This window comes from Piliocolobus tephrosceles, chromosome 11 (assembly GCF_002776525.5).
Source record: "Piliocolobus tephrosceles isolate RC106 chromosome 11, ASM277652v3, whole genome shotgun sequence".
NCBI lineage: Eukaryota > Metazoa > Chordata > Mammalia > Primates > Cercopithecidae > Piliocolobus > Piliocolobus tephrosceles.
The window spans coordinates 72,000,701-72,028,010 of record NC_045444.1 but is presented as its reverse complement, the minus strand read 5'-3'; positions in this window follow the sequence as shown (position 1 = coordinate 72,028,010).

Below are 27,310 nucleotides of genomic sequence, written 5' to 3'. Positions count from 1 at the left end.
CAAATAAAAACTGATATAATACACAGCCATTAAAAGAATTAGGTAGTGTGGTATAATCCCCAGGACAAATTGTTAATTTTTTTCCAGGTGAAAATAAATGTGTACATTATGCTAACATTTTCTTTTTTATAAATATTTTAACTTTGGTATAATTATAGATAAAAAATAATTACAAAGATAGTACAGAGAGAGGTCCCATGTACTCCTCACTGAATTTTCCATAACAGTTATATCTTACATAACTATAGAATAATAATATCAAAACCAGGAACTTGACATTGGTACACTGTATATATATAGTTCTATGCCATTCATTCACATAGGTAGACTTATGTAACCACTACAGTCATGTAGAGACAAAATTACTCTATCACCTAAAAGATCTCCATCATGTTACATCTTTACAGTCACACCCCTACCCACCATACCTAACCCCTGAAAACAAATCAAATATTTTCTAATTCTATAATATTGACATTTCATGAGTGACTTATGAATGAAATCATACTGTATGTGACTTTCTGAGATTAGCTTTTTTGTTGTTTTTAAACTCAGCAGACATGCTGGAGATATATCCAAGGTGCTGAGTGTATCAATAGTCTCTTCTTTGTATTATTGAGTAGTATTTTACAGTATGAATGTACTGCAGTTTGTTTAATCATTCATTCGTTACGGGATATTTTGGCTGTTTCCAGTGTTAGGCTATAATTTCCAAGGAAAAGTTCCCCCAAAACTGCTATAAGCAATCATGGGAACATTTTTGTGAGGACATAGATCTGCATTTCTTTGCCATGAATGCCCAAGGAATAGCACACATGGTAAGTGTGTTTAGTTTTTTTAAAAGAAATTTCCAAAGTAGTTTTCTATAGAGACTGTACCATTTTACATTTCTGCTAGCAATGTGTGAGAGACCCAGATTCTCTGCATCCTTTGGTTATTACTATTTTTATAGTTACTATTATTCAATAACATAAATTTATTAAATATATTTAAATTAAATCACTATATTTATAATATTTAAACATCATTTTTATTTTAGCCATTCTAGTAAGTATGTAGTGATATTTCATCCTGGTCTTAATGGCTAGAAATGTTGAACATCTTTTCCTATGCTTGTTTTCAATCCACATATTCACTTCTGTGAAATGTCTTTTTATATCCTTTACACATTTTAGAATTAAATAGTTTGGTTTCACAGTTGAGTTTTGATAATTATTTATATATTCTTATATGAATTCTTTGTTAGATATATAGTTTAAAAAATATTTGCTCCAAATCTGTAGTTTGTCTTTTTTTTTTTTTTTTTTTTTATACTTTAAGTTCTAGGGTACATGTGCATAACGTGCAGGTTTGTTACATATGTATACTTGTGCCATGTTGGTGTGCTGCACCCATCAACTCGTCAGCACCCATCAATTCATCATTTATATCAGGTACCTGATATAAATGTAGTTTGTCTTTTAACAGGGTTTTTCATGGAACAAAAGTTTTAATATAAATGAAGTTCAATTTAGCCATATTTTTAAAGAATTGTACTTTGATATCATTTTAAAGGATTCTTCACCAAGCCCTATGTCTCAAATATTTTTTCTTATGTTATCTTATAAAGTTGTTTTAGCTTTGTTTTACATTGAAGACTATGATCTATTTTGAGTCGATATTTGCACAAAGTGTGAAACCTAAATCAAAATTTGGGTGTTTTTTTTGTTTGTTTTTGTTGTTGTTGTTGTCTATGGCTATTCAGTTGCTCCAGCACCATTTGTTGAAAACACTATCCTTGATCCTGTTACCAAAAAACTAGGGGTTTGGTCTAGATCCTGTTGCCTACCGGACAGAAGCCTAATCACAAGACAACATTGCAGCAGAGAAGATGAAAGATCAGTCTCAAATCCATCTCCCTGGCTGAGAAAAATTGGGGGTTATTATATAGTATGGAAGAAATGTAACCATGTATGGGAAAACAGAAATTAGAGAGAGTTAAGGAGAAGAGTTGGTGAACAGGAAGCAGGTGGTTGGTTAGGCAATCATGATAGTTGAGAGATCTGGCATCTTATGGTACAGATGCAGTGACCTGGAAAGAAATATATAAGTTTAAGTTCCTTGATATTCCCAGATGGGAGGCCTGATGGTTGATTTTCCTGAAAAAAGAAATCAGCTAAGACAAATTTAACTTTTTCAATTTTTTAGACTGGAAGGGTCTATTTCTATGTTTATTCATAAGAAATGATAAACATCAGTCCTGTGGGACAATTGAGCCAGTTTCAATTCTTTTAAATTGATTTTGCACCTTTGTCACAAATCTGTTGGCTGTACTTTTGTGGCACTATTTCTGAGAGTTCCCTAGGCTATTCAATTGGCTATGTTTCTATCCCTCTGCCAATACCTTAGAGTCTTGATTATTGTTGTGATGATAAGACTTGAAATCAGGTAAAACGATTCCTCCTACTTTTTTCCCCCAGAATTTGTTTTAACTATTTTAGTTCCTTAGCATTTCAATATCAAATATATGTGATTTTGGAGAAAACTGACATCCTTGCTATGCTGAATCTTCCAATCCAATGAATATAGAATATTTCTCCACTTATTTAGAATTTATTTGATTTTTTCCAACAGTTTTATAGTTTTCAGCATTCAAGCCTTGTAATTGTTTTGTTAGATTAAAACCATTGCATTTTGTTACTTATGAATGACTATACATAAAACTCTATTTTTAATTTCTGTTTTCATGTATTCATTGCTAGTATATAGAAATATAATTTCATGTGTTATCTTATGTATAGCCACCTTGCTGAACCCTCTTATTAATTTTACATTCCTTGTGATTTTCTTTGTGGAACATCATGTCATCTTAAAATTGAAGCAGTTTTAATTAATTCTCTCCAAGCACTATTTTTTTAATTCTCATTTTATTGTCCTACTGTACTCGCTAGAAATGTCAGTACTGTGTGGACTAGTAGTGGTGAGGATTGACATTCTTACATTATTTCTAATCTTAGGGGGTAAGCATTCAATATTTCACCTTTTAATATAATTTAGACTATAGGTCTTTATAGATTATCTTTCTCAAATTGACAAACTTTTCTTCCATTTCTAGTCTCTGAATTTTTTTTATGAATGAAAGTGAATCATGCCAAAACCTTTTCCTATGTGATTGATATGACCATGTGACTTCCTTTTTAGCTTGTTAATATAGTGGATTACATTGATTGATTTTTGAACATTGAATCAGTCTTGCATATCTGGAAATAAATACTCTTGGTTAATAATGTACAGTTATTTTTCCACATTGCTGACTTCTATAAAATTTGTCAAGAATTTTTGCAACTGTATACATGTGGGACATTGGTCTGTAATTTCCTTTTTGTGTGTGTGCTGACTTAGTCTGGTTTTAGTATCAGTGTCAATACTAGGTACATAGGATAAATCGTGAAACATTCCCCGCTTCCCTATTTTCTGAAAAGATTGTGTAGAATTAATGTTAATTCTTCTGTAAACAATTGGTAGAATTAATTGTCCATTGAAACAATCTGGGGCAGGAGATTTACTTTCTGAGACTTTAAATAACAATTTAATATCCTTAGTAGTTATATAGCCACTAAAAATTTTATTTTGGATAAATTTTATTTTGGATAAATTTTATATTGGATGAGTTATGGTAGTTTAGACTTTTTGAAGAATTTGTCTATTTTATGTAAAGTGATCAATTTCTGTGTGTAGAATTTTCTTTTTATCCTTATACTGATAATATTCCCTTACTATATTTTTACTATCAACAGGGACCATGGTGATATCCCTTGCTTTGTTCCTGACATTACCAATATGTGTCTTCTTTCTGTTTTCTTTGTCAGTCTTCACAGAAATTTGTCAATTTTGTTAATCTTTTCAAAGAACAAGCTTCATTTTTATTAATGTGCTGTTTTTTTCCTGTTTTACATTTTATTGATATCTACTCTTATTTTTATTCTTTACTTTCTTTTGCTTGCCTTGGGTTTATTTTTCTATTCTATTTCCAGATTCTTGAAGTCGGCACTTAGATAACTAACTGACTCAAGATATTTCCTATTTACTAATTTAATTATTTAGTACTACAAATTTCCCTCCAGCAAGCATCACTATAAGTTCTACCCACACATTTTGATATATTTTATTTTCATGTTCATTTTATTCAGTGCATTTTAAATTATCCATTAAGAGTTGTTCTTTGACAATGCATTGCTAAGAAATTAGTCATTTAGTTTCCAAGTGTTTGAAAATTTTTGTTATCTTTCTGATATTGATTTCTATATCAGTATCATTTGATTCCATTATAGTCAGAGAACATATTCTATATGATTTTAAATTTGCTTGGTTTGTTTTATGACCCATAATATAGTCTATCTTGGTATATGGCTTATGCTAGGTTGGGGGGAAGTGCATATTCTATTTTTTGGGATATAAATGTTCATTATATCCTGTTGCTTCAGTGTTGAGTTTTCTATATACTTGCTGATTTTCTGTGTTCTTTCAACTGTTGAGAAAAGGGTGTTGAAGTACACTTTCCAATTATAACTGTGCATTTGTCTATTTATCCTTGCAGTTCTACCAGATTTCAATTCCCATATTTTGCAGCTCTGTTATTTGTTATGTACACATTTAGGATTTTCATATCTTTGTGTTAGATTGGCCTTAATTTTGTATCTTGAAACTTTGCTGAATTCATTTACCAGCATTTACCAGTTCTAGAAGCTTTCTGGATGAGTTTTCAGCATTTTCTAGGTCCTGATCATATCATCAGCAAACAGCAACAGTTTGACTTCCCTTTTACTGATTTGAATACCCTTTATTCTTTCTCTTGTCTGATTGCTTTGGCTAGGACTTCCAGTGCTATGTTGAATAAAGGTGGTGAAAGTGGGCATCCCTGTCTTGTTCCAGTTCTCAGGGAGAATACTTTCAACTTTTCCTTGTTCAGTAAAATGTTGGCTGTGGGTTTGTCATAAAGTATGTCCCTTATATGCTGATTTTGCTAAGGCTTTAATCATAAAGGGATGCTAGATTTTGTCAAATGCTCTTTCTGCATCTATTGAGATAATTATGGGATCTTTTTAATTTTAATTCTGTTTACGTGGTGTATTATGACATTTTTTGACTTGCATGTGTTAAACCATTCTGGTCTCCCTTGTATAAAACCCACTTGATTATGGTAGATTATCCTTCTGATATGCTGTTGGATTCTGTTGACAAGTATTTTGTTGAGGATTTTTGCATCTATGTTCATCAGTGATATTGGTCTGTACATTTCTTTTTTTGTTATATCTTAACCTGGTTTTGGTATTAGGGGGAAACTAGCTTTACACAATGAGTTGGGGAGGATTCTATCTTTCTCTATCTTTTGGAATAGTGTCAATAGTATTGGTTCCAACTCTTCTTTGAATGTCTGATAGAATTCAGCTGTGAATCCATCTGGTCCTGAACTTTTCTTTGTTGACATTTTTTTTTTCCTACCTTTTCCATCTCCCTGCTTGTTATTGGCCTGTTTAGAGTTTCTATATCTTCCTGGCCACCAAAACAGCACAACACTGCTATAAAAATTGGCACATAGACCAACGAAACAGAATAGAGAAACCTAGAAATAAAGCCAAATACTTAGAGTCAACTGATCTTCAACAAAGCAAATAAAAACATAAAGTGGGTAAAGGACACCTTACTCAACAAATGGTGCTGGATTAATTGGCAAGCCACATGTAGAATTAAACTGGATCTTCGTCTCCCACCTTATACAAAAATCAACTAAAGATGGATCAAATACTTAAATCTAAGACCTGAAACTATAAAAAGTTTAGAAGATAACATCAGAAAAGCCCTTCTAGATATTGGTTTAAGGAAAGACTTCATGACCAAGAACCCAAAAGCAAATGTAACAAAAACAAAGATAAATAGATGAGACTTAATTAAACTAAAAAACTTCTATACAGAAAAATAAATAATAAGCAGAGTTAACAGACAACACACAGAGTGGGAGAAAATCTTCACAATCTGTACATCCAACAAAGGACTAACATCCAGAATCTACAAAGAACTCAAACAAATCATCAGGAAAAAATTAAACAATTCCATCAAAAAGTGGACTAAAGACATGAATAGACAATTCTCAAAAGAAGATATACAAATGGCCAGCAAGTATTTGGGAAAATGCTCAACATCACTAATTATCAGGGAAATGCAAATCAAAACCACAATGAGATACCACCCTACTCCTGCAAGAATGGCCATGTTCAAAAAAAAAAAAAAAAAAAAAAAAGATATTGGCATGAGTGTGGTAAAAAAGGGAACAGTTTTACACTGTTGGTGGGAATGTAAACTAGTACAACTGCTGAGGAAAACAGTGTGGAGATTCCTTAGAGAATTAAAAGTAGATCTACCATTTGATCCAGCAATCCCACTACTAGGTATCTACTCAGAAGGAAAGAAGTCATTATACGAAAAGGACACTTGCATATGCATGTTTATAGTAGCACAATTCACAACTGCAAAAATATGGAACCAGCCCAAATGCCCTTCAATTAATCAATGAGTGAATAACAAAATGTGAGATATATATAGATCATATATATCCATATATATCCCTATATATATCCATATATATCCCTATATATTCATATATATCCATATATATCCCTATATATAGATTAATAGATATCCCTATATATAGAAATATATATAGGGAGATACACACACACACACATACACACACACACACACACACACACCAGTCATAAAAAGGAATGAAAATGGCATTTGCAGCAACCTGGATAGAACTTGAGACTATTATTATAAGTGAAGTAACTCAGTAATGAAAAGCCAAACATCGTATGTTCTCACTCATAAGTGAGAGCTATGCCATGAGGACACAAAAGTATAAGAATGATACATTGGGCTTTGGGGACTTGGGGGAAACTGGCAGGAGATGAGGGATAAATGACAACACTTTGGGTACAGTATACACTTGCTCCCTAAAAACCTATTGAAATAAAAAAATAATTTTTAAAAATCTTATTTTATGAGATATCTTCTGAGATGACTCTGGTAAATGAATAAGGATAATGCCTTGATGCTGTCTATGAGAATAAAAATATCCTAACTCTCCATGGTTTTCCTTTGATACTATACTAGAGGGCCAGGATAAGGATATGTCTTGGTACAGTTGGGCAAGAGTTGAAGTCTAGACTCTTCCATCAGCATTTGCTGGTAGGGATGAAAATGAGGCCATAATTTTTCTGCACTGTTTAGCAGGAATACAGTGATTATCTACAAGTTTTCTATCTTCCTAAATTGCTCCATTCAAGGTTCTCTAACTTGAGAGAGTATGCTTTTCTTGGGGACATTTTTGTCTGCTTCTGTTGGCATTTCTTTTTTTTTTTTTTCTGGTTTCTTCAGTACCCAGCCTAGAGTATATGAGGCAAAAAGAAACCCCAGTAAAATTCCCTCCATATCATTGCTTGTGTCCCAAGTTACTATATAGTCTGCCTTCTTTTCTCTATTTTTGCAAATATTCTTATATTTATGTTATGTATATTCTTATATTTATGTTATATATAATGCCCAGGGGGGTTTATTGTACTTAATGAAAGGAACAGAAAAAAAATGCCTCGCTCTGTCTTCCCAGAAGTGCAAGTCCTGCCATTTGCTTTTTAAAAATAATTTTTACATATACAATGCACTTATATACATCCATATAAAGTCATAACAGATTTCCTTTTGTTATAACTCTATATTTATATAAATATAAAAATATGAAAAACTTTATATTTGCATAGGTTATCACTGAAAGAGTATACATGAAACTTATAGCAGAAATTATTGCTGAAGAAATGTGTTACAAAATACTGTGTACTATTTAAAACATTAGTCACACTTTAAATTTAGCCTTTCGTTTAGAACCTTCTTCTTCCAATAATCCACCAAAGTGATGAACACAAAGGGAAAGAGGAGGAGAAGCACCCAATATATGTTCTGTAGGCTTTTTAGAAAACATGGAGGTGCTCCTATGGCGATATACATGTGAACCTTTAAGAATGATGATACTGCAGACATCAAAGGAATGTATACTCACAAATGTTACCATGGAAAAACTGGAATATTCTCCTACAATGTACCCAGCATACTGTTGGCATTGTTATAAACAAACAAGTTAAGAGCAAGATTCTTACCAAGATAATTAATGTGCATATTGAGCATATTAAGCATTCTAACAGCCAAGATAACTTTTTGAAATGCAGGAAGGAAAATGATCAGAAAAAGAAGGAAGCAAAAGAGAAACACATGTGAGTTCAACCGAAATGCCAGCCTGCTCCACGCAAAAAAGTATACTTTCTGAGACCCAATGTGAAGCCGAGCTGCTGGAACCTATTTCCTATGAATTCATGGTATAATAATGTAAATAAAAATAGAAGACCTCTTGACTATAAACAAACAAAATGAAAAATATGTATGTCTAGACAAAACACTTTAAAAGTCCTTTACAAGGGAATATCCAAATGGGCAATAAACATGAGAAAAGGTGATCAACTTTATTATTTATCAGGTAAGTGCAGATTCAAATCACATTACAATTCTGCTGCATACTCACAATTGCTAAAATGAAAAAAAGAGAAAAGGAAAAAAGGTAGACATATGGAGCAACTTAAAATCCACACATGGCTGGTTGTACAGTAATTTATTCTATCATTTGGCAGTGTTTACTAGAGGAGAGCATATCCATAACCAGCCATTTAACTTCTAAGTATATTCCTAACAGAAATGCACATACATGTTCAAATGACATGCACAAGAATAAAAGTAAGAGCCTAGTCATAATGGTAGAATACTGGCAACTACCATAGGTAAAATGTAGGAATAAATTTTCAACTGTTTATCAATTAGAATACTATAGAACAATGAAAGTGAATGAACTACAACTACAAACAACATTATGAATGTATCTCATAACATATGGTTGAATCGATAAAATTCAATCTTTATTTGTATGGTTCTCAGGATAAAATGTTTTTGAAAATCTAATATAATATATGGCATTAAAAGGAGAATAGTGGTTACCCTTCAGGCACAATGAATAAAAGGGTGCATTAAAGAGAGTTCTGGAGTGCTGTCAATGTTCTGCTTTTTGATCTAGGTGCTGGTTGCATGGGGGAATTTAAATTGTAAAAAGTCATCAAACCATACACGTACGATTTCTCAACTTTTCTATATATTATACTTCAAAAAATTCAAAAAGGAATGAAAATGTGCTTGTAATTAAACTATGGAAATGTAAATGCAGTGAAGTTACTGGAACACTTCTTTTGCATACACATTTATAAACAAAAAGAATTTTCTGTGTTTTAAATTATCATTTTGCAAAAAATCAAGTGAAGATTATTTTCTCTTCTCTCTGTTTTCCAGATTTTAAAGGATTTCAATTAAACATCATTGGGCAGGAAGTATATGGGCAAGGAGTATGTGAAGATGCATTTGGCACAAATAAAATCTCAATAAATTATAAATATTCAATGTTTTAATTTAGACCACGTTTTACAACCATAATACAATTAAGTTAGAAATCAAAAGTTCCAATGAGTCAAATGTAAGAGTATGCAAAAATTTATAAAACTTATTCAAAACAAATAAAATAAACATTAAATTACTAACATTTAAGAAAATTAAATCAATCTTAAATTAAGAAAATTAAATTACTAATATTAAAGAAAATTAAATCAACTAACATTAAAAGAAATTTTAAAGTGTGTACAAGAAAAAGAAGATCAATAATGTCTCAGACCTAAAAATCTGGAAATCAGCCTTTGGCTCCCCCTTTCTGTCACACCCATGTACCTAGTCTAGCAACAATTTTGCTAGACCAAGGTTTCTCAACCGCAACACCATTGAAATTTTAGGCTGGATAATTCTTTGTATTTGTGCTTTGTTGGACGGTTAACATCATTCCAGGCATCTGCCATCTAGATGCCAGTTGTACCACCTCTGTCTCCGGTTGTGACAATCAAAAAGGTATCCATATATTGTCAGATGTTCTCTAGGCACAAAATAAACCAATTTGGAATGACTGCATTAGACCCTACCTCTTTATTTTGAATCCTTCCATTTCTTTTCCATTCCACTCCTAATTCCCTGTTCAAAGTCAGTATCTTCTCTTGTATGGACTGTTTTCTTGTACGTAATTTCTTGTATGTAATTTCTCTTTGTTTTCAATCATGGCTCTTTACGATTAATTCTTCACACAGAAGCCATATAAATATATTTTGTCACTTTTTAATGGCTTCACTGGGGACTTAAAATAAATGTTAAACTTTTCACCTGTGGCTATGAGGCCTGAATTACTTGGCATCTCTTCATCTTTCTGGACTTATGTTCTGCCTTTCTTACCCAATCTAATGACATTTTCGACATCTGGAATTTCTTCAGTTTTTCGATGTGAACTTAGCTCATTTTCATCTTTGACTCTTTTGCCAGGTCTCTGCTTGGAATGCTCTTCTGGAATGTTGCATCACTTACTTTTCAGTTCAAAATTAAACATTGTCTTCTCAAATAGTCTTTCTCTGATCACAAGCTCTAAATCAGTCACATTTTAAATTTCTTGAAACTCAAAGCATTTTAATTATCTGCATAGTAGTTATTATCAGATGTTTTCTTTAGTATTATTATTTGCTATCCCTCAAATTAAAAACAAACAAACAAACAAAAAACCGGGTCAGACTCATGAAAATCAAAGAGATCTGACCAATAAGAAATGTTACTAGAAAATCAATGGATGGGCCGGGCACGGTGGCTCACACCTGTAATCCCAGCACTTTGGGAGCGGGAGCCGGACGGATCACGAGGTCAGGAGATCGAGACCATCCTGGCTAACACGGTGAAACCCCAACTCTACTAAAATTACAAAAAATTAGCCAGGCGTAGTGGCGGGCGCCTGTAGTCCCAGCTATTTGGGAGGCTGAGGCAGGAGAATGGCGTGAACCCGGGAGGCGGAGCTGGCAGTGAGCCGAGGTGGAGCCACTGCATTCCAGCCTGAGCCACAGAGCGAGACTCCATCTCAAAAAAAAAAAAAAAAAAAAAAAAAAAAAAGAAATTCAATGGATACAGGCAATCGCATGACCAAGGAAGTGCATGTCTAAAACAGTCTAAAACCATCAGCACATATCCCTATGTCTTCTTTCATTGGGGACATTGGATTGAGGTTTAACATATGAGGTTTACAGCAATGCATTTGAAGCATCGTTTATAAAAAAGTAACTTTATTGGTCATAAAATATATCCCTTTTATACCCAATAATTACATGAGATATAATATTTTCCAGCATACTTTGCTCCATAATTCCATCAATTCCAGATTTATGTTTTATAAACAACTAGAGCAGATCCTGAGAAAAGCATCTCACAGATAAAGACTCTGTTTCCTTCTGGTAAATACCATCAGAAAGTCTGATAACATGTTGTCAAGATGAGTTGACCTGAACATTTTTCTTTTTCTGACTGCATGTATGTCCTCATGGGAATGGTGATAAGCTGTAGGCCGGCTACTAACCCTTTTCTTCCTACTCCAGATACACTCCCCATCTCCCAACACAAACCCACTTCTTCAGAGCAAGTACTTTCAAAGACGTCACTTCTGTATCTCCAGTACCTAAAACTCCACCTAGCACTTAGTAGCTTGTGAAGTTCATAAATAAATGAAAAAATTAAAAAGTTACAAGAAAATTTAATCCTCATTGATGATGTAAGATAAAATTTCATTTAATTATAATGTAATACTAGAATTATGCAGAAATAAAATAGCAATGAAGAGATCTTAACATGCCTCTATCAAAATTAAAAACATAAATTATTGGTATGTAAAAATAAAATATGATTAATAAGAGTGTTCTGGCATAAACATGCTCTCTCACATACAGAAACAGACACGCATGTCAAACCACTTGTATGCTGGAGCCAGCTCTTGGCTTGTAAGAACCAACTGTTACATTAATTTTGTGTCAGTTGTTAAATACAGTCATTATTATGAAAATTATATAAATATAAAATTAAATAATTAAAAAATAAAAGTAATAAAAATGGAAAAATATCACTTTCTAATTAGTTTACTGCATTGTACTATTATCTATGCTTTCAAGTTTATCTTTATTGTACCTTTGGCTTGGAATTACTAGATAATGGTGTATTACTGCTCATCTCCTTTCTAACTCCACATTTAATTATATTACTTTGGGAATGTGAGATTGACCACAGTAACAGCATTTATGCCATAAATATTTAAAAATGCTACAAATTAGGCTCTTTCATTTTGTGATGAGAGCTAGTTGTTAAACATTTACCAGCACATCTTTATACCAAACTATGTAATAATATAAAGAGGAAAAAATAGAGCAGGTGAACAGAAAAATGGACCAAAAAGTAAAAAAGTTAGAAAAAAAAAGAACTATAAAAGGTTAATGAAATAGAGATTGATAAACTATCTAATGTCACTTAGCTTTTTTCTTAATAACAGAAACTGCTTTTTTGGGGACAGTGATGGCACTAGTTGGATGTGATTCTCGAGTTCCCTTGAAATGAGGAAGGGCCTTATGACAGTTCTTGTCCATTAGCCATAGGCAGAAATGTTGGCCACTGGCAAAAGCTTCGCTGTTATCACATAGATGATTGATAGATAGATAGATAGATAGATAGATAGATAGATAGATAGATCCTATCTGTATTTTATGTATATATGTAAAATATCATTCTACCTGAAAGGGGAACTTGATGCATAAAGCTATCTATCTCCTGGTTTTTATGGAAAATAAATCAACCTCTAAATTCCTCACTTGTATATTTCACTGTGCTAAGAGTTCTCTGTTACATGATGTCACATCCAAATATCAAATACACACGTTAAGAAATAGATGGGTGGGGTGTGGTTAGTCATGCCTTTAATCCCAGTACTCTGAGATGCACAGGAGGAAGAATTGCTTGTGTCCAAGAATGCGAGAGCAGCCTGGGCAGCACTGAAAGACCCTGTCTCTACAAAAAAAAATTTAAAAATTAGCTGGGTATGGTGGTGCACACCTATAATTTCAGCTGATCTGGAGGCTGACATGGGAGGATACTTTGAGCCCAGGAGTTTCAGGCTGCAGTGAGCTACAATCACACCGCTCTGCTCCAGTCTGAGTGATGGAGTGAGACCCTGTCTCTAAAAGAAAAGAAAAAAAAAAATAGATGAAGTGATATCAACTGAAATACATAAAGATCTGGAAAATAAAGAGAAAGAAAAAAAATTACCTCTTTTTTTTTGGCAAAATAATAAAAACTCCAGAAAATATTCTCTGTTTAGTATGTGTAAAAAAGTATTCCAATAGCTCTCATATTGTTTTAGGGAATGTTAATCATCTAAAACTACTTAAAAATAGTTAAGATGAAAACATGTAAAACCCATAGTTTTGGCTGGGCTCAGTGGCTCATGTGTATAATCCCAGGACTTTGGGAGGCCGAGGTGGGAGGATCACATGAGCCTAGGAGTTTGAGATCAACCTGGGCAACCGAGTGACACTCTGTCTCTAAAAAATAAGTAAATGAAATAAAATTGACCACATAATTGGAAGTAAAGCACTCCTCAGCAACTATACAAGTACAGAAATTATAACAAACTGTCTCTCAGACCATAGTGCAATCAAACTAGAACTCAGGACTAAGAAACTCAATCAAAACCGCTCAACTACATGAAAACTGAACAACCTGCTCCTGAATGACTACTGGGTACATAACGAAATGAAGGCAGAAATAAAGATGTTCTTTGAAACCAATGACAACAAAGATACAACATACCAGAATCTCTGGGACACATTTAAAGCAGTGGGTAGAGGGAAATTTATAGCACTAAAAGCCCACAAGAGAAAGCTGGAAAGATCTAAAATTGACACTCTAACATCACAATTAAAAGAACTAGAGAAGCAAGAGCAAACACATTCAAAAGCTAGGAGAAGGCAAGAAATAACTAAGATCAGAGCAGAACTGAAGGAGATAGAGACAGAAAATCCCTCCAAAAAATCAATGAATCCAGGAGTTGCTTTTTGAAAAGATCAGCAAAATTGATAGACCGCTAGCAAGACTAATAAAGAAGAAAGGAGAGAAGAATCAAATAGATGCAATAAAAAATGATAAAGGGATATCACCACCGACCCCACAGAAATACAAACTACCATCAGAGAATACTATAAACACCTCTACGCAAATCAACTAGAAAATCTAGAAGAAATGGATAATTTCCTGGACACTTACACTCTCCCAAGACTAAACCAGGAAGAAGTTGAATCCCTGAATAGACCAATAGCAGGCTCTGAAATAGAGGCAATAATTAATAGCATACCAACCAGAAAAAGTCCAGGACCAGATGGATTCACAGCTGAATTCTACCAGAAGTATAAGGAGGAGCTGGTACCATTCCTTCTGAAACTATGCCAATCAATAGAAAAAGAGGGAATCCTCCCTAACTCATTTTATGAGGCCAACATCATCCTGATACTAAAGCCTGGCAGAGAAACAACAAAAAAAGAGGATTTTAGACCAATATCCCTGATGAACATTGATGCAAAAATCCTCAATAAAATAATGGTAAAGCGAATCCAGCAGCACATCAAAAAGCTTATCCACCATGATCAAGTGGGCTTCATCCCTGGGATGCAAGGCTGGTTCAACATACGCAAATCAATAAACATAATCCAGCATATAAACAGAACCAAAGACAAAAATCACATGATTATCTCAATAGATGCAGAAAAGACCTTTGACAAAATTCAACAGCCCTTCCTGCTAAACACTCTCAATAAATTCTGTATTGATGGAACGTATCTCAAAATAATAAGAGCTATTTATGACAAACTCACAGCCAATATCATCCTGAATGGGCAAAAACTGGAAGCATTCCCTTTGAAAACTGGCACAAGACAGGGATGCCCTCTCTCACCACTCCAATTCAACATAGTGTTGGAAGTTCTGGCTAGGACAATCAGGCAAGAGAAAGAAAGGGTATTCAGTGAGGAAAAGAAGAAGTGAAATTGTCCCTGTTTGCAGATGACATGATTGTATATTTAGAAAACCCCATCATCTCAGCCCAAAATCTCCTTATGCTGATTAGCAACTTCAGCAAAGTCTCAGAATACAAAATTAATGTGCAAAAATCACAAGCATTCTTATCCACCAGTAACAGATAGAGAGCCAAATCATGAATGAACTTCCATTCACAATTGCTTCAAAGAGAATAAAATACCTAGGAATCCAACTTACAAGGGATGTAAAGGACCTCTTCAAGGAGAACTATAAACCACTGCTCAGTGAAATAAAAGAGGACACAAACAAATGGAAGCACATACCATGCTCGTGGATAGGAAGAATCAATATCGTGAAAATGGCCATACTGCCCAAGGTTATTTATAGATTCAATGCCATCCCCATCAAACTACCAATAAGTTTCTTCACAGAATTGGAAAAAACTGCTTTAAAGTTCATATGGAACCAAAAAAGAGCCCGCATTGCCAAGACAATCCTAAGTCAAAAGAACAAAGCTGGAGGCATCAGGCTACCTGACTTCAAACTATCCTACAAGGCTACAGTAATGAAAACAGCATGGTACTGGTACCAAAACAGAGATATAGACCAATGGAGTAGAACAGAGTCCTCAGAAATAATACCACACATCTACAGCCATCTGATCTTTGACAAATCTGAGAAAAACAAGAAATGGGGAAAGGAGTCCCTATTTAATAAATGGTGCTGGGAAAATTGGCTAGCCATAAGTAAAAAGCTGACACTGGATCCTTTCCTTACTCCTTATATGAAAAATAATTCAAGATGGATTAGAGGCTTAAATGTTAGACCTAATACCATAAAAACCCTAGAAGACACCCTAGGTAATACCATTCAGGACATAGGCATGGTCAAGGACTTCATGTCTAAAACACCAAAAGCAATGACAACAAAAGCCAAAATTGACAAATGGGATCTAATTAAACTAAAGAGCTTCTGCACAGCAAAAGAAACTACCATCAGAGTGAACAGGCAACCTACAGAATGGGAGAACATTTTTGCAATCTACTCATCTGACAAAGGGCTAATATCCAGAACCTACAAAGAACCCAATCAAATTTACAAGAAAAAAGGAAACCACCCCATCAAAAAGTGGGCAAAAGATATGAACAGACACTTCTCAAAATAAGACATTGAACTACTTTACAATCCCACCAACAGTGTAAAAGTGTTCCTATTTCTCCACATCCTCTCCAGCACCTGTTGTTTCCTGACTTTTTAATGATTGCCATTCTAACTGGTGTGAGATGGTATCTCATTGTGGTTTTGATTTGCATTTCTCTGATGGTGAGTGTTGATGAGCATTTTTTCATGTGTCTGTTGGCTGTATGAATGTCTTCTTTTGAGAAATGTCTGTTCATATCCTTTGCCCACTTTTTGATGGGGTGGTTTGTTTCTTTCTTGTAAATTTGTTTGAGTTCTTTGTAGGTTCTGGATATTAGCCCTTTGTCAGATGAGTAGATTGCAAAAATGTTCTCCCATTCTGTAGGTTGCCTGTTCACTCTGATGGTAGTTTCTTTTGCTGTGCAGAAGCTCTTTAGTTTAATTAGATCCCATTTGTCAATTTTGGCTTTCATTGCCGTTGCTTTTGGTGTTTTAGACATGAAGTCCTTACCCATACCTATGTCCTGAATGGTATTACCTAGGTTTTCTTCTAGGGTTTTTATGGTATTAGGTCTAACATTTAAGTCTCTAATCCATCTTGAATTAATTTTCGTATAAGGAGTAAGGAAAGGATCCAGTGTCAGCTTTCTACTTATGGCTAGCCAATTTTCCCAGCACCATTTATTAAATAGGGAATCCTTTCCCCATTTCTTGTTTCTCTCAGGTTTGTCAAAGATCAGATGGCTGTAGATGTGTGGTATTATTTCTGAGGACTCTGTTCTGTTCTTGGAATCAACCCAAATGTCCATCAGTGACAGACTGGATTAAGAAAATGTGGCACATATACACCATGGAATACTATGCAGCCATAAAAAAGGATGAGTTTGTGTCCTTTGTAGGGACATGGATGCAGCTGGAAACCATCATTCTTAGCAAACTATCACAAGAACAGAAAACCCAACACCGCATGTTCTCACTCATACGTGGGAACTGAACAATGAGATCACTTGGACTTGGGAAGGGGAACATCACACACCAGAGCCTATTATGGGGAGGCAGGAGGTGGGAGGGATTGCACTGGGAGTTATACCTGATGTAAATGACGAGTTGATGGGTGCTGACAAGTTGATGGGTGCAGCACACCAACATGGCACAAGTATACCTATGTAACAAACCTGCACGTTATGCACGTGTACCCTAGAACTTAAAGTATAATAATAAAAAAAAGAAATGAATGAATAAATAAATAAATAAAACTTAAAATTTCACTTACAAGAATTAATCCTTGAGCAATATTTGCATAGGCATGTTTATTATATATTTGTAATGACAGAAATTACAACAGTAAGGGAAGAAAATTATTTATACATATAAAATAATGTTTTGTTATAAAATATGGAATGATAATAATACCAACAACTCAAAAACAACTTAAGATATTTAACATTCATCTCTTAGATAATGTGCTAAAAGCTTTATGTGTATTATTGCCTTAAATTTTTATTAGAATCCTATGACTCAGATAATATTATCTGCATTTCATATATTAGAAAATTGGACTTTGAGGAATTTACACAATTCTGCTTCAAGTGACAGACAATATGTGGTAGAATTTGAATGCAATTTATGATTAACAAGTCTATGCTATTTACTATTTTACAAAATTTTAGATAGGTATAGGAATTGTGTGTGTGTGTGTGTGTATATATATGGTGGAAATATATGTATACATATATATGGTGGAAAAGTCATTTTATACTTTTTGTAGTATGACCAAATAATATAAACTAACAGAGAGAGAGAGAGAACAGTCATAGATGTCTAGAAAAACATATATATTTTAAAAATTAGCTATTAATAATAGTTATACTTTGTAGGTGATATTAATGGGGACTTTCGCTTAGAGCAAAATAGTGGTTGAAAATGTTAGAATTTGGACTTCTATTAATTTATATTCAGGAAAAACAATTAAAATCTTAAAATTCAATGAAATGGCTTCATTAATATGAAGATTATGAAATAATAGACTTACAATATCTTAAGACTTTACTATACTCAATCAGTCATATTTTCCCAGTGTTCGCATTATAGACGCTTTTGTGTAGCAGATATACATTCATACTTTGAGGCGGCTGCCAAGATGGCTGAATAGGAACAGCTTCAGTCTGCAGCTCCCGGCGAGATCAACCCAGAAGGTGGGTGATTTCTGCATTTCCAAGTGAGGTACTCACTTTGTTCTTGAGAGTTTGAAGCTTATATTGTCTAAAAAATTGGGATTCAAATGACAGTTGATCCTGACTCACACGTCAAAATAATTCAAGAGATTTCCCTAAGCCCCATCGTGCTTTAAAATCAACATGCCTGGGAATGTAAATTAGTATAGTCATTAGAGAAAACAGTATGGAGGTTCCTCAAACAATTAAAAATAAAATTAGTGTATGACCTAACAATCCCATTACTGGCTATATATTCAAATGATATGAAATCAGTATGTTAAATAGTTATCTGTACTCCCATGTTTATTGCAACATTATTAACCATAGCCAAGAAATGGAATCAACTTAATTGTCCATCAACAGATAAATGAATAAAGAAAATGTGGTATATGTACACAATGAAATACTATTCAGCCTTAAAAGAGGGGGAAATTCTGTCATTTGTGACAACACAAATAAATCTGGAAGACACTATGTTAAGTGAAATAAGTCATGCACAGAAAGGTAAATACTGCATGATCTCACTTACATGTGCCAATCTGAAAAAAGTCAAATTCAGGAGCAGAGAGTTGAATGGTGGCTACCAGGGGTTGGTGGTGATGGAGGGATTGAGGAAATATTGGTCAAAGGATATCAAATTTTACTTAGAAGAGATTAGTTCAAGAGCTCTGTTGTACAACATGGTGACTGTAGTCAATAACAATGCATTCTATACTTGAAAACTGCTAAGAGATTTTAAGTGTTTTCACTACAAATATGATATATAAGGTTGAAAAAAAGGATCACCATGGCAAAGACCATGTTTATTTTTGTTCAGTAAATAATTCATTTATTTATATTTTTTGCTTCTCATCTTCCCCATATAATTGAAGTATTATGTTTATTGGTGAAAACTGGAGAAAATGTATTTAAAATTTTTAAAGAAGATCTTTTTTTTTTTTTTTTTTTTTTGTTTGATACGGAGTCTCGCTCTGTCTCCCAGGCTGGAGTGCAGTGACACGATCTCGGCTCGCCTCAAGTTCTGCCTCCCAGGTTCATGCCATTCTCCTGCCTCAGCCTCCTGAGTAGCTAGGACTATCATTTTTAAAAACTATGATCTTCTTACTCAAAAGAAAAAATTATAATATGCTATATTTTCTACTTCTAGAGTATTTTAAATCTGGTTGCAATCGTATTGCACCCTGATTTTTTGTCAATTAACATTAATTTGACATGCCATCAGTAATTTTTAATAAACTTAATTTTAGCATGTGCACACTATTCTTTTAAAGTAGTATAACTGGAGCAGTTTCTGTTATCTCAATTATTCCCCTTTTAAATAAGGCAAAAGTAATTTTTTTGTGTGCATGTGTTTTTTTAGTGTGCATTTCCGATTATTTTCCTAGTCAAGTTTTGTTCCCCCTAGACTTATTGAGGTATAATTGACAAATAATAATTGTATATGTTTGAGGTATATATCAGAATAGTTTAGATGGATGTGTACACAATCAAGCTAATTAACCTATTCATCAGCTGATATAGTTACTTTTTGTGTACGTGTGTAGTGAAACACTTAAGATCTACTTTATTAGCAAATTTCAAGTATCCAATACAATATTATTAACTATAGTCACCATCCTGTAATGCTGTAAAATATTCTTTATTTCTATAGCTACCATAAGTTTTTTTAAATTTCTTTTATAGAAAGTTCGTTTTTAGCATATAAAAACACTACTGATATGTTGTTTTGTATCCCAAAACTTTACTGAACTTCCTTATTAGTTCTAACAGTATTTTTATGGAGTCTTCAGGACTTTTTAGATATAAAATCATATCATCTGCAAACAGCTACAATTGCACTACCTTCCTTCTAATTGGGATGCCTTTTATTTCTCTCTCTTGACTAATTGCTCTGGCTAGGACTTCTAGTACTATGTTAAATAGAAGTGATGAGATGGAGCATCTTCTTTTTGTTGTTGATCTTAGATATAGCTTTTAGTTTTTCAACATTAAATTTGATGTTAGCTCTTGGCTTAGACAAGTTTTTTTTTTTTTTTTTTTTTTTTAAGTTAAATTAGTTCTAAGATTATAGCTGCTCGAAACCTAAGAAACAGCTATTTAACATAACGCTGTTTGAAACCAGTAGTTACTTGAAAAAGGAAACACTTTGCTATTCTGACAGATTAAATTGTGCTTTATTATTTTACATTGAATAACTTGTACTTTGATGCTAAGAATCACATATTTTCTTTGACTTTTTAATGTTCCATACCTTACAGCTGAATTCAAACTATGGTAGCTTTGTATTAAGGTAAACTATGTCTATAACAATTGCTTTGATTTCCATAACCATAGTAATTATCATCATGATCCTCATCAGATTAATTATCAAAAGTTTGAGAACTCAAATCATAAAACGATAATATTCCATATTTTTAATGCTAAGCTAATGTGTCACATCTCCTACAGAATATTTTGTTAATAGACTTGCATAGCATCAGTGTCAAATCTCCTTTCTAAGAAAGTTACAGGTGGAAAAGTTGAAGAATGTATCCCTCTTCTCTAGCATACATGATTGTTATTAAGCAATTTTGTTATAGCCTCTTTAATACTTCTATTATTCAGGGCTCACCAGAGAAAAAAACTAAGGATGTGTGCATGTGTACTTGTTTATTATAAGGAATTAGCTCACAAGATTATGGAGACTAACAAGTCCTAAGATCTGCAGGGAGAAGTCAGCAAGCTGGAGTCTCAGAATTGCTGATGGTGTGATTCCAGCCTAAAGACCTGCAGCCTCAAGACCCAGGAATTGCCAATGTTTCAGTTCAAGTTTGAAGGCAGGAAAAAGCTGAAGTCTCAGTTTAAAGTCAGTCAGGCAGAAGAAATTATCTCTTACTTAGAGATCAGCTTTTTCTCACTATTCAGGCCTTCAATTGATTAGATGAGGCCCACTTACATTGGGGAGGGCAATGTGCTTTACTCAGTATGCCAATTTAAATGTAAATGTTATCAAAAAAAAAAAAAAAACACAAAAATACCCAGAATAATGTTTGAACAAATATCTAGGTACTTCATGGCCAATCCAGTGTACTTATATAATTACCCATTACAATATTCATATATATTGAGTAATCACTGTATGGCACTTTTCTCAGGACTTTATATATAGTAACTTACTGAATACTCATAACAAGCCTATGAATTCTTATTATTTTTTTCTCATCTATTTTAAAAGTAAAGATCAGGTAACTTGACCAAGAGCAAAAAGCTGAAAAAGGTAGTGTTAGGATTTCAATTCCAGTTTTCACAAAGCTTGCATTCTTACAATCCAACACTGCTTCTCCTGATTGGGCAATTTTCATTACAAAAGGGATTGTCAAAACTGTAGTATTCACTTCTGAATACTTCCCAGAATGAAAAAATGTGCTAACATTATGTTTGGACAATAGGTATAAATTGGGATAATAAGTTGGAGGCAGACTCGCCATAAATAAATTTTTGGTAAAAGAGCTATTCCATAGCTATATAAGATTGCATGCCTTCTACTACTCCTTGTAATAAGAGTAAGAATTTTAAAATAAACACCCTCGCATTTGACTCAGTATGCAGAGGTGACATGGCTAACTGAAAAATATGAATTCAAGGCAGGCTGATTAATTATAGAAGGGCGTGTAGGACCAAACAAACACATAAACATTCTCAAGGACCATAACTAAAGCAGAGAGCTGGCACTTTGTGGAAAACATTAGGAGATCCTGAATTGAAAATCAATGGATAAAGATTCAGGATGTGTGCATGTGTACTTGTTTATTATAAGGAATTAGCTCACAAGATTATGGAGACTAACAAGTCCTAAGATCTGCAGGGAGAAGTCAGCAAGCTGGAGTCTCAGAATTGCTGATGTACTTGCAGCATTGAATATACAAAGGCTAAGAACTTAATAGTAAAGACTTTAAAACAATGAAGTTGAATTCTAGTATTTAGGATATAAAGAAATAAAGGAATGTTGGATCCTCAAAATAGAATCCGCATTAATGAAAAAGGTATGAAATCGAAACTAGCCCAGAAAAGATACCCATCCCTTGAAAAGTCTCCTGGATTTGTAGTAGTCCCTTGGCATCTGTGGGGAATTCATTTCTGGACCTCCCACAGATATCCAAGTTCATGGATGCTCAAGTTCCTAATATAAAATATTTTAGTGTTTGCATATAACCTATGCACATCCTCCTGTATACTTTAAACTATCTCTAGATTACTTATAATACCTAATACAATGTAAATGCTATATAAATAGTTGTGATTTTTAGGGGAAAATGACAAGGAAAAATGTCTGCGTGTGGTCACTATAAACACAATTAATTTATTTATATATTTTTTCGAGACAGAGTCTGGCTCTGTCGCCCAGGCTGGAGTGCAGTGGTGCCATCCAGCTCACTGCAACCTCCGCCTCTTGGATTAAGAATTCTCCTGCTGCAGCCTCCCAAGTAGCTGGGACTACAGGCATGTGCCACAACATCTGGCTAATTTTTTTGTATTTTTAGAAGAGACGGGCTTTCACCACGTTGGCCAGGATGGTCTCAATCTCTTGACCTCATGATCTGCCCACCTCAGCCTCCCAAAGTGCTGGGATTATAGGCGTGAGCCACTGTGCCTGGCCTTTTTTTTTTTTTTTCTGACGGAATTTGTCCTGTTGCCTAGGCTGGAGTACAATGGCGTGATCTCGGCTCACTGCAACCTCTGTCTTCCAGGTTCAAGTGATTCTCCTGCCTCAGCCTTCCAAGTGAGTGGGATTACAAGCATGCCACCATGCCCAGCTAATTTTTTGTATCTTTAGTAGAGATGGGGTTTCACCACGTTGGCCAGGCTAGTCTCAAACTCCTGACCTCATGATCTGCCCACCTTGGCCTCCCAAAGTTCTGGGACTACAGGTGTGAGCCACTGCGTCCAGCCAAAATTTTTTTAATATATGGTTGTTTGAATCCATGGATATAGAACGCATGTATTTGGAAACTCTACTGAAGTTTTCAGTTGCTTTCTAAGAAAATTTGGGATATTGCCATCAGAAACACAGTCTATATCTCTTATAATTTTGTTTATTCATTTTAGAAGTACTATATTAGTTATATATTGTTACAAATTACTCCAATATTTAACAGCTTAAAACTGCAAGCATTTATTAACTTAGAAATCCTGTAGATCATAAGTTTGGGAGCAGCTTAGATGGCTGATGTTGGCTCGAGGTCTCATAACTGTGTAGTCAAGCTGTGAGCTGGGCCTGAATTCTCCTCTAAATGCTTAGCTAGGGCAGAATTTGTTTCCAAAGTCACTTGCAAGATTTTTGGCAGATGTCAGTTTTGTGTGGGCTGTTGGATTGACAATGTCAACTCACCGTTGGCTGTTGGCTCCATGGACCTTTCCGTAGGACACCTCACAACATGGTAACTGGCTTCGCCCAGAGCAAATGATCTAAGACAAATTGAGGAAGAGTGCGCCTCAGACATATGACCTAATCTCAGAAGTAATATTACTTCTGATGTATTTTTAAAGAATGCTTTATTGAAATGATCTACACAATTTACAAATATTTAATGCAATACATTTTGATGAATTTGAACATATGTATACATCCATGATATCATCACCACAATCAAGGTATTAAACGTACCCATTACTTCCAGAAATTTGTGTTCTGTTGTGTTTTCTTGTATGTGTCTCTGTGTGTATATATATGTGTGTGTGAGATAAGAACACCATAACATGAGACCCATCTCCTTAATATATTTTAAACTGCACAATATTGTATTGTTATTTATAGTTACCATGCTGTAAAATATATTTCTATAACTTATTTGTCTTGCACAACTGAAACTTTATATCTGTTTAGAAACAATTTCCCATTTCCTCCTCCCCCATCTGCTAACAACCAGTATTCTATTTTCTGCTTGTCTGAATTTGACTACTTTAGATTCCTCATATAAGTGGGACTATGCAGCATTTGCCCTTCAGTGACTGGCTTATTTAACTTAGTGTTATATCCTCTAGGTCCATTCATGTTGTCCAAAATAGTAGAATTTACTTTTTTAAGGCAGAATAATATTCCACTGTATGTATACAACATTTTCTTTATTTATCTTTCGATGGATATTTGAACTGTTGCCATACCTTGGCTATTGTGAATGATGCTGTGATTAACAAGGGGGTGCAGATATCTCTCCAAGATTCTGATTTCAATTATTTCATATATATATAATCAGAAGTAGAATTTCGGGATCATAAGGTAGATCTATTTTTAATTTTTTTGGGGAAAATATCTACACCATTTTCTATGCTATCTAAACCAGTTTACATTACACCAAGTAGTGTCTAATGAATTACAATTTCTTTACATCTTCACTAGCACTTACCATTTTCATTGGAAATAAGTCACTGAATCCAGCCCACACACAAGACAAGGGAATTATATACAGGCCTGGATACCAAGAGGTAGAGATGATTGGGGTTCATCTCAGAGGCTGCCTTCCACAAGGTCCCTTGTAACTCCTAATGATTCATATCTGTCTTACATTTGAGATATACTGTCTCATTTCCAAGGACACTCAAAGTCTCATTTTACTATAGCATCAGCACAAACTCCAAAATCTTATTCTTTAAATGAGGTCCAGGTGTTGATAAGGCTTCTCAGGTATAATGTCTTAAGTACAACTATTTGAACCCAGTTTATCTTGACCCGTGAAACTGAAGATACAAACTGTTTCCCTGCCACACACCTGCCATACAATGGTGGGATAGACACAGCTCAAGTGAGTCACTGGTCCATAGAATTCCTGAAATTCAAGTGGACTACTGTTGAGAGTTTCTTAAATAGTCTCAAGGCCTGGGAATAAATATCCATGGCTCTGAATTCTACCTTTTAGGTTCTTTTAAGTCATGCTGACTTTTGTATGAAATATGGCGTATATTCACAGCTGAGCAGTACTCTCCGCCTGCTTTGCATTTCCAATATTCATTGGAATTTGTTCCCATTCTAATTGTTAGAATCTCATTTCTTCCCAATCAATGTCCTAACTTGAATACAAGAAAGCCTAAGATGTTTAAGAGTTCATTGTGCTTGTGGTCAGCCACCCACAAGATTAACTTTGATTTTTAGAAATATTGGCCTTGTGGCTTCAGGGAGAGAGCTCTTTTTCTCCAGGTCATTCATAAAGGCTTTCATGTCTCTTATGTAAGGCCTTGAGCTAGGAATTTAAAGTAACAAGCTTATCATCATCTTTCCTTAAGCATTCCATTGCAGTTAGATGCAACTAAACAAACAACCACATAATTCTCCTTATTTTAACTGTAATATTCTGTGGGGGCAAATGCATCATCACCCAGAGTCTTGCCTTTATTAGAAGCATCTTTGCATGATAATTTGAGTAACTGTTTTGCCACAGCATGCCATGGCCTATCAGCGCTTTCCTTACCATTGGAAGCATAATCAATCTTTTTATATCAAATCAGATTAGAGAACTCATGTTCTATGGTTTGAATATGTCCCCTCCAAAATTAAGGTGTTGCTAATGTGATAGTATTGAAGTGGAACCTTTAAGAGGTAATTGAGCCATAAGAGCTCCTCCCTCATATGGGATTAAAGTCTTTACTAAAGAAGCTTCACACAGTGTTCAGTCTCTTGCCCTTCCACTTTCCACATGAAGACACAGTGTCCCCCCATCCAGAGAGTAAAGCCCTCACCAAATAACTGAACCTTTCAGCACCTTTATCTTGGATTTTTCAGGATCCAGAACTGTGAGAAATCAATTTCTTTTCTTTATAAACTACCCAATTTATGATATTTTCTGTTACATTAGCACAAAATGGACTAAGATCTCATAAATCACAGAATCAATTTAGAGAACTCATCCTTAAGAGTCTGTTTTTCTGGAATCATTCCCAATGCTGAATTACTTGTCACTTAGGGTTCAATCAGAGAAGTGGAATCAATAGTAGATAATATAGATCGCTACTTACACTGTTATAATTCCCTAACCCAAAACTCCAAGGTCCACATGTCATTTTCCCCAAGTAACATCAGCTATGTAAGAAACTTTATGTCCTTTAGTTAGACTCAAGTGATCGATCCTGACTCTCCTCTCATGGTCAGTCAATTAATATCATCTAGCTTGTAATGTCCCTTGATCAAGGATACTCAAATTCAGCTGACAAATTTCTAGAATTTTGAATTTTATGGAGAGAAAGATTGGGTCTCTACCACCAAAGAGACCTCTAGCTAAATAAATTGGTCCATAGTTTCCAGATCTCTGAATATTAATAACAAGATGTAGTGCAGTCATGCCATGTTGAAACGATTTTTCTCTAAAAGTGTTTACTATATTTAATTTGTATAAACTAAAATGAGTTTCTCTAAGGTCTCAAAAAATCAAAGATATATTTCTACAAGGTGATATCTTTCTGCCTATGCAAAGAATGTGCTAGAAGCTTCTTCAAATTGAGAGAGACCAAAGGTCTTTATTGTGTTTGGTAAAGAAGAGGAAGAAATATTCCTGCTTCCCTGGTCTTACTATCACCAAAATCTCTCACAGTTTCTCAACAGCTTTTATGAAAACAAATTTAAAATAGTGGAAGAAGTACAGATATTAATGCATGGACATAGGAAATATAAAAAAGCAAGAAAATGTGACACATCCTAAGGGATACAATAATTCTCCAGCAATAGATCCCAATAAAAAAGAAATTGACACAATTCTGTGAAAAATAATTTAAATGATTGATTCTAAAGAAGGTCAGGGAGGTTTAAGAGAATTTTGAAAAACAATTCAAATAAATTGAAAAAACAATTCAGGATATAATAATAAATTACTAAAAAATAGATATCATAAAAAAAGAACCAAACAAAAATTCTGGAACTAAAGAATTTATTGAATAAATGC